Source organism: Anomalospiza imberbis, chromosome 2, assembly GCF_031753505.1.
Source record: "Anomalospiza imberbis isolate Cuckoo-Finch-1a 21T00152 chromosome 2, ASM3175350v1, whole genome shotgun sequence".
Taxonomy (NCBI): Eukaryota; Metazoa; Chordata; class Aves; order Passeriformes; family Viduidae; genus Anomalospiza; species Anomalospiza imberbis.
The window spans coordinates 27,686,745-27,696,859 of NC_089682.1; positions in this window are offsets into that span (position 1 = coordinate 27,686,745).

Here is a 10,115-nt window from a genome sequence, read left to right on the forward strand (position 1 = left end):
ATTCATAAGCCATTTTTCAGATCTGAGATGAAACTCTGTGCAAGCTATCTAAATATCAGAGTATGCAAAGAAGGATGGATCCATACATGCTTTATTTATTCTGTGTACTGATATCTATGAATTGTCTCAGGGTCTTGTTAGTTCTTTAAAAAAGCCTGAGATATTAAATATCTTTCCAGCTTCAGCTAACAAGCCATTTGTGGTGTCTGCTGAGAAGCTGTCATAGCTGTACCTTGGCTCAGGCAGCCTGCCAAATGGCAAACTTTTAGCAGCATTAAATGATTTTTCTTTTGTTAAAACAAACAAACAAACAAACAAACCCCTTTAAAATATGCTATCAGCTTTAAATTGGGAAAAGCTGAAGTGACTATGACAACTCTTTTTTTTACTTTTCTGTTTTATTACGACTTAGCTATATGAATGTGGTGTGGTCTTGTATCTGTTTTACTGTCCTACATAAATACTGACTTCACAGTACTTGTGTAGTCTAGGACGAAAAAGGTACAGGGCAATATGACACCTGTGCCAAGACAGCCCTTAACCTTGAAAGCCTTCATTCTCTTTTCCCATTCAGTACAGGGCAGCTCCAGAGCTTATAGCTTTACCTTTTCTCAGTGCTTTTTTCAAACATACAATCCCGTCTTAATTAAATATTAGATTGCTGTATTGTTTTAACTTCCTTCCCATCCATTTCACAGAGTCATAGGATCATTAAGCATAAGCTCATAGAGTCCAACTTTTAACATGGCACAGTGAAGTCCATTACCACAGCATGTCCCCAGGTGACACAGCTACCTTCAGGGATGGTATCCTTCACCACTTCCCTGGGCAGACTGTTCTGATGCTTAGCCACCCTTTCAGTGAAGGATTTTTTTCCAATGTCCAATCCAAACCTTCCCTAGTGTGACTGGAAACCATTTCCTCTCCTCCTGTCACATGTCACTTTTGAGAGGAGGCTGACCCCCAGCTGGCTACAGCCTCTTTTAAGGTAGTTGTAGGAAGTAGTAATATCCCTTCCTGAGCCTCCTTTTCTCCAGGCTAAACAACCCAGCTCCCTCAGCTGCTCCTCATAAGAATTGTACTCCATATTCTTCATGAGCTTTGCTGTTCTTTTCTGGACACTCTTCAGGATTTCAATGTCTTTCTTGCAGTGGGGGCCCAGAAATGAACAAAGGACTTGAGGTGTGGCCTCACCAGTGCTGAATACAGGGGGACAATCACTGCCCTGGTCCTGTTAGACACACTATTGGTGATACAGGCCAGGATGCCATTGGCCTTCTTGGCCACCTGGGTGCACACTGCCTCGTGTTCAGCTGCTGTTCACCAGGACCCCCAGGTCCTTTTCCACTGGGCAGCTTCCCAGGCACTCTGCCCTCAGCCTGTAACTCTGCATCCCTAAGCAGGTGCCTTTATCATAGAAGGAGATCAGGTTGGTCCAGCAGGACCTGTCTTTGACAAACCCAGGTTTGTTCTGGCTGGGCCTGATCCCCTGGCTGTCCTGTACCTGCTGCCTGGTAGCACTCAAGATGATCTGCTCCATGACCTTCCCAGCACTGAGGTGAGGCTGACAGGCCTCTAGTTACCCAGATCCTCCTTCCAGCCCTTCTTGCAAATGGACAACATCCTCCTTCCAGCCCTTCTTGAAGATTCCAACTTCCAAACACCTGGAATCTCTCTGGTTAGCCAGGACTGCTGATAAATGAGGGAGACCGTCTCAGTCAGCCTTTCCACCTGCTCCCTAAGTATCCATATGTGGATCCAATCTGGTCCCATAGGCTTGTGTGTGTAAGTGGTGTATCAGGTCTCTTCCTCTTGGATTATGGATGCTTCATTCTGCTCCCCATCACTTTTTTCCAGAATAGGGTGCTGGGTACCTGGACAACTATTAAAGACTGAGGCAATGAAAGCATTACACCTCATTCTTTTCTTCATCTTTTGTCACTATGGTTCCAATAAGGGATGGCGATTCTCCTTAGTCCTCCTTTTGTTGTTGATGCATTTATAGACATTTTTTGTCATCTTTTCTGGCAGTAGCTAGACTAAATTCTAATTGGGCTTTGGCCCTTCTAATTTCATGACACCCTTGCAGTCCCCCTGAGCTGTCTCCTGCTTCTTCCAAAGGTTGTAAAGTTTCTTCTTGTTTCCCAAGTTCCAGCAAAGCTGTCTGTTCAGCCAGGATGGTCTTCCTTTCTGGCTCGCCTTCCTGCGAATGGAGATGGACTGCTCTGGTGCCTGTAAGATTTTCTTCTTAAAGAACGTCCAGTCTTCCTCGACTCCTTTACTCTTCAGGACTGCCTCCCAAGGTAGGGACTCACCCAACCATCATCTTAAGCAGGCCAAAGTTTTCCTGTGCTAGTCATAGGTAGCCTTTCTGCTGGCACCCCTCCTTATTTCAGTGGCCCTTTCAATGGTCACTGTTTTGGTCAGAATGATTTTGAAATTTCTTTGCTTAAATTTACCTGCCTGAGAGGCTAGGGTTTGGCAGAGCTGGTTAATATCAGTATGGTCAGACAAAAGCACTGCAGAAACTAAAATATCCCTCAAAATCTTTCATGGACTGCTGGTGGCAGCCCCCTAATATGCCAGTAATTGCATGTTAAAGTGGAAAGGGACCAGTATGCATGTGAGAATTTTATTTATTGGAAGCAAGACCTTCAGCATTTAAAGTTTTTTCATTTCCCCCAGTAATGACCTTGCACTGGGGGCTTTGACTGCAGCAAGATCAGAATTGATGGTGGTGATTTACACTTCACTCTACTTCTTGATTTCACTTTGGTGCCTGCACAAAATGATTGACTTGCAAAGTATTCTTCTTCAGCTGGCCCTTGGAGAGTGAAGACAAATAATTACTCTTTTCGCTCTAAGATTATAACTTAAGAGCCTTTGCTTTTAAAAGAATATCTGCATATGATCCATATCCACAGGATTAGTACAAATATATGATATTGGCAGTATATGTTTGACAGGCTGTCTAGGGCATGTGCTATTACTCTGGGATTTCTTTAATAACTGGCTTCAAAGAGATATTTCAGTATTTGAAAGAGCAGACAGTTATTTATTCTGGAAGTGCTAGCAATGGAACTCAGATATCTACTGGATCAGGTGTAAAACCTTGAGCCTTAGATAATAAAAGCGCAAATAAATTATAAAAGCCATAGGGCAGACTTTAAAAACAGGCTGGAAAAATGAACAACTACAAAGTTCATTACCTTCTAGTGCTTCAGGACTCACATTTCATTAAAGAGGGGATCATTTCAGGCATTGAGACAGAGCACTGAATTTGTAAGCCTCTAAGGTGTTTCTAATTTTCCCATCAACTACAGGAATGTTGTAAATGGGTAGGCAGCTCATGTGAAATGAAATGCCACTTTCAACAATAATATTATTGTAACCAATTAGCAATTGCTAATTTAGCAGTAAATACTGTGCCAAACACAGTGCTTGACTGGAAGAGAGTGTCTTTGCATGGCAACATGACAGTTTTATAAATCCTCTACTACAGGAAATAGTTCTGCATGTCAAATTGTTAACACCACACTGCGCTGTTCTGCACAAGGTCATAGAAAACCTGCCAGACATTACTCAGAGCAATGAGAGTCAAAGAACAGCCAGCTTTTGAATTAATTTTGCTAATAATGTGCTGGGGAAATGGCTGTTGAAGCAGAAGGTTAGGGATGTATTCATTATTTCTATTATTATTTTTATTATAACAGAATATAGGTATTCTAGACAACTTTAAGCCTTCTTGGGCACATTGCAGACACATAGGAAGAGATGTTGCCTTAGAGACCTTAAAGCTAAACAGAATAAACAAGTGGAGGACAAGCAAAAGCAAAGAGGTGCAGTGACTTGAAGTGCGGTGACTTCTGACCAGTCAACACATGAGAGATAGGAAGACACCATACTTCACCTCCTCTGCTCTGCTGCTTGCCCAGCTGGCCTGAACTAGAATGGTAGCATCAAAACCCCATTTTGTAAAAGTGCCCAAGATGGTCTGAGACACCTAAGAAGACATTTTGGATGGATTTGCCACCCCTCCAATTCCCTGGTTCTACAGACAATGACATTCCCTTCCTGGTCCCACTACTCAGGTTATAAGACAGGACATTTAAGAGCCATGTGGCCTAATTTGGCATTTATTATTTTATTTTTAATAGCAAAACTAAAAGCTGAACCTCAGGAGTTGTGTTCCCAGCCAGTTTGTATGAACGTTTGCCTTTGTCCTCCCATTTAATCCCTGGTAGTTTTATATATGTGCTCTTTTTCAGCTGTGTGGGAATAACTCTCCAGAACATGAACTGTCTCCCTGTATATTTGTGGTTTCCTTTAGTGCAGTGAAACTGGAGCCATTTGACCTTTGCAATAATTATAAAAATCAACATAAGTGTGTGAAAAGAAATTATATAAGGAGAAATTAGACAGACACAGAGGAATAGTCTGCTGCAAACCTTTGTTATGGTAGAACAAATAGATCCAGGAAATAGATCCAAACATTTTCATTGTCTCATGCCCTTAGTGACAGATTGGGAAGAAAAAGATGAGAAAGAAGCAGTATGAAGACTTTGAAGAGGTCACATGCTCGCAAGGCCTGCTTCAGCTTCCTCTAATGCATCATCTAGTGAAATCCAAATTATACTACCTATGTGAGCTCTATTCTTGTCCTCCTTGTCACAGACCCTCAGTTCCAGCTGCATATATATGATGTGGTGGACCTGCATTTGGAAAAGCAATTTCTTGGTGCCTTATAGATTTTTAATTACAAAGACTCTGCTATTTATCTAGACTCTGCTCTTTATTTAGTAACCCTCCTTACAAAATATTTGTACACAGGTCATTGCTGGCTACAGCATAGGTGCAATGAGGGGCAGGACAAACATATCTAATCTATCCATTCCCATCCTAATTTGCTGGTGGTGCCTTGATTTAGAAGGAAAAGTTAGGTTGCTATCAGTAGCTACCATTATTCCCAACTTGATTTGTCTCCATCTATAAATTGTTTAGTAAAGCATATTTCTTCTTGTGGTCTTGTTACCCTACAGTGTTCTGTGTGACTGAAAACCATCCCAGACCATGAATTTCGAGTGGGTTTATAAACAAGAAGTTCCTCACTGATAACACATGTTTCAATGGCTCATTGTGTGATTAACAAAAATCTATTACTAATATAAAGTTTACTTTTGAATATTCAATTATAGTTGGTAACTCTTCAGTTGCATCCAACTGCTTGTTTCCAGGATTATTCTGGTATACAGTGACAGCAGAGACAGGACCATTAACCTTCTTTTCTAAACCGAGTAATGGAAATGCTCTGCATTGTCCTGGTATTGCTATCCAGTGCTGTATTGCCAAATGTCTATTTTCTCTGACATTTCTTCTCATGACTGTAGATACTGTAATTGCTGTGAGACCTCCGCATTTTTATATCCCTATTTTTAAATTAGAAATGTTGTTAAATAAATCTTTTTGCTGACAATTTCTCTAGATTCATTAAAAACCTCTGTAGTATTCCTTAGGTTGTTAGAAAGAGACATAAATCTAGAGGAGATGTTGAGAGGGAAATGGATGAGCAGTGCAGCTGTAAATGCTTCACTAGGTTAAGCAAAAGGGAATGACATGAGAAATCCCTCAGACAAAGCCTTTCTTTCTGAACATATGGGCTACAACACAAGTAATTTCTGGTTTTGCCTTACTCTGGTGCATGTATTTTTCTCATAGTACACCTGGATAGAAACTGCTTGTGAATGAAAATTAGTTATAAAATGGCAGTGCCAAGTTCCCCAAATTTTGATGCAAGCATCCATGCAAGATAAGCTAAACATATATTCTAGTCAGTTCATCAGGCATGGGACTGAACTCTTTGTACAATCCAGGTTTTTTTAAGTTTGTATTTCTGCTTTGAGCTGATTAATATTCAAGGAGCAAACATTAAACTCTATTTAAAAATGAGGTTCCCTTAAAATGTTAGCATTGAAATCCTGTGAGAGGGCCTGTTCAGGAATGAAGGCTTCATCTTTCCTTTTTTAAGAAGGGAAATAAGCTCCTTATGAAAATATAACTAGTTTATTTTCCTTATTTGACTATTATGTTAGGCTGCTAAAATGACATTTCCCTTATTTTACAAGCAGTATTGATTAAGTAAAATCCTTGAGGACACTTCATCAGAAGCAGAAAACTTGATTTTAAACTGATGGAAAATACTAATTTTATTTTCAGTCCTAAAAGTAAGTAACTGTGCTTGTTCCTCAAAACGGACACGTTATGTGCATAGCTGCTGCATATGAGTGCATACACAAATATCAGACAATGTGCAAATAAAATTTTAACTTACACAATAGAATACCAATCAGTCTGTCAGCAACCACTGCATGATTGCTGGATAATTAGAGTTTTAACTCATTGAGCCTAAATCTTCCTTTCCTTGTCTCCTGCAATAGGTGTTTCTACACCTTCTGGCTTCACACAGCTGATCCTGCTCAACAGCATGTTCCCATGTGTGACACCAGGAAGGTGTCATTACTATCCAATGGCTACAATTCAGAGGCTGTATAAGATGACTTTCCAGACATTTGCATTTTTATTGTCATTTTCTTGGTGTTATTTTGAGTAAAACAATCTCCCATCTTATCTAGGAACCACAGTTATTTTTCTTTCCTGTTTTCATAAATCAGAGCTGGGTGTTCTGTATAGTTCTTTACAGACTAAATAATTAACTTTAATAACCTACCTTAAAACTTAAAGAATAGAGTTGTCCATTTTAGGTTGGTTGTCTTACCCTTTGTTACTGAAGCTTATCACTAATCTACAATTAGTATATGATTTTGAGTGTATAATAATTAAAATGTACATTTGACAATATCCAGCAGAACAGATAATTGATGTAAAAGAATATCATGTCTTCAAATATTACTTTCCTGTTGAGCAGGAAACAAGAATGAAGCAGAAGTTATTAGTTCATTGCTTTGTTGGAGCATAATATTTTCTAACAGTCTCACAGGATAATAAAGTTTACGTAGCTCTCTGATACACAAGCCCTGAGAAATTTTATTACTTCTGGTGTTCAGTTAACTTCACTGTCATATTTCTTTTACCTCATCTTTATGGGTAGGAAAAAATCTGTTCAGAAATATTTTTTTTTTTATTGCAAACTATTTACATTTCTCTTATATGCTGAGCAACTAGGCTTGCACTTCGATTGTTGGCAAAAGTAGCTGTTGATCGTTACTGGAGTGAGAAGAGCACATTGTGGAGGAAGTCAGATTAAGATACTCTAGATTCCAAAGATTCTGGTATCTAGGAAAGAAAAGAAGGAAACCTTAACATTGTTAAAGGAGCAATTGCGTGTTATGCTGGGCAGTTCCACAAGCAAAGTGGAATTGCTCAGCATAACATGCAATCAAACCCAGCAGAACTTCACTTGATGATATTTTTTGTGTGTGATTCTGTGGGATGATGTGTTTTTTAAAGATGGCTCTCTCCCATTTTTGACTGACTGTCAGTAAGCTATGTGCAAGTTCATACCCAGACAACTCATGTGATGTTGAGGACAGACTTGCTCACTATGCTTGACCATAGACCAGAACAATGCAAGTACCAAAGGATGGAGAGGCAGCAAAAAGACCTAAAAGCTGGTGGGCAGCAGGCACCTCTTCATTCCTCTCACCATGGCCATGCTCCTGCCCAGCCTCACAGGAGGACATGCCTTACAGAGTCATGGCTCTGCAATGGTTAGTAGTGTAATGTAAAAATTGACTCTGTTGTCAAAATAGCACTGATCAAAGATAATCTATGTTTTATCTAAACATACTGAAACCACAAGAAACCAGAAAACTGGAGCTGGCCCATGCCTTGACTGGCATGCCCTCAAGTGACAGATACATTTTGGGAGCATTTTTCCTTCTCAGTCTTTTTGAAAATTGTGTCCAATGTTTTGATGGATGTGTAATGCTGAATAACACAAAGTGCAGTTCAGCACTCTGTTATTAATATATAGATAAAAATTATATTCCATTAGCAAATTGGCCGGATATATTCAATTCCTTTTGCTTGCTATGAAATTCATTAGCTTGGCAAAAAAAATGACCTTTTCCATTTCAAAAGGAGTAAGTCAGTTTTAGTGCTTCAGTCATAATAGCGGAAAACTCTCATTTGGAAGAATTAACAAGTGGCTAAGTGCCATTATACATTGAAGGATGCCACTCAAATTTACTTCAAGTGTGCTTAGACTCTTAGAATGATGCACATTAGGACCAGGAGCAACATGAAATGTAGGTCTGTGACCTACAGGACCTGACCATCATTCCTGTTTCGTCCACACAATCTATTTTAGCACCAGTTCTGCTTTTTGTCTACAATATCCCAATTATTTCAAAATTCAATCATATGATAAAGAATTTGTTTCTAATTGCCATTGCAGATCTACTCTATAGTATTGTACACTCATATGTCTTTTAATGAATATATTTTTAATAATTAATATTGTGTATTTCCACTTAATTAGTGCATTTCCATCTTAAATATGTCCTCTCCATAATCTTTGTATATAAAGATAATCTTATCACTCTTAGCTTCCAATACAAAGTGATTTTCTACCACCAGATATTTTGCAATAACATGGTTTTGCACTAAGTACAGCATTGAAATATCAGCACTGTTTTCCTGTGCTTTGAGTGTTTGAGGCAGAAATCTATTACCCACAAGAGTCTGCCTTTCCCAGTTTTTGTCAGATTTCAAATGTTTACACGATCATACAGTTTGAAGTAGGATTTCTTTCACTAAAAATACTAATGTGTGTTTTTCCACATTCATGTTAAATTCTTTAGGCCTGTATAACCTCAGAAAATGGTCTTTTCAAATCTTTTTCCATCTTGAGAGCCATTCTATCGTCATTCCTCTACTCTACATGAGAGGTTTCCACATCTTGCTTGCAGTTCTAGTTCTTCCATCTCATTACCCACATTTCCTGCATTTGTCCACAAACAACTTCATTGTTTCCTTTTGACCTCACAGTGTTTCCTAAGTCAATTGAATATAGCCAACCTGATCAATTCTTTCATTCACAGAAATAGTATTTTTTCCCCGTGCTCTCCACTACTTTGTTTTCTAGCATAGCCTTCTATCTGACTACATCCTCATTTACATTGACTTTACCTTTTATTTATTAACACCAGTTGTTCATATAGACTGTGTCTCTCTCAATCACAGCATGTCCCCTGCAACCTAGATGGATGTTTTTCTTTATCCGTTTTTCTAGTCTTGGCTGCTGAAGGTCAGTGCTCCAGACAGTCAAGTGCAAACTCACCTGTGGGAATTATGCTCTTTCTGGGAATGCTTCCTGAAGGTTAAAATCCCCACAGTCCCTAAGCAGAGTTTCCTAGGCAGGGTTTTGCTGTGTTTTTGGCCAGAGCTGGCCTGAACGTGGCATTTTATCATGTAGGGTGGCAAAACCATTCATTAATGTTTCCACTGCAACAATCAGCACAACAATACTTAAGGCTTTTTCTTCTTTTTTCGAATCTGCAGGATTATGGACTTGCTTTTTTTCTAAGTTGTAAGCTATCCTGTAAGGATATCAGGAGTCTTGTCTTAAAGCACACTTCAGTGTTTCAAAGATGTGGGTGGGAATTAAACTACTAATTGCAAAAGAGACCAGAGCGTTACAGCCTCAGGGAAATGCCTACACTGTTCAACACTCTGAAAATTTCAGACTGTGCTTGTTCCATAAAGGCACACCTCAGTGCCCTGGAAAACAAAGCAGTGTGCCTTATTTTCCCCATCCATGAGTGGCCAGTATTGTTTACGTATTTTTTCAAATCATTTGGGGGATAAATTCTCTGTATATTTGACATGTGGCATTATTTGGCAATGCCATTAACATTTGGAAAGCCACCCATTTTTATCTTTCCTGTGATGATCAAACTCTTAATAGGAGTATAAAAGTACAGATTTAGTTTTCAATCCACTAATTTTTGTATTTCTAAATAATTATATTTATAACATATTCAATGCCCAGGATGACTTCATGTCCCTCTACAAGGGGAAAAGCTATCAGACCCATTCTCCAGTGGGTTCACACAGAAGTGGATCACAGCTGCAGTCCCTAGGTGTGGGAGTTCCTG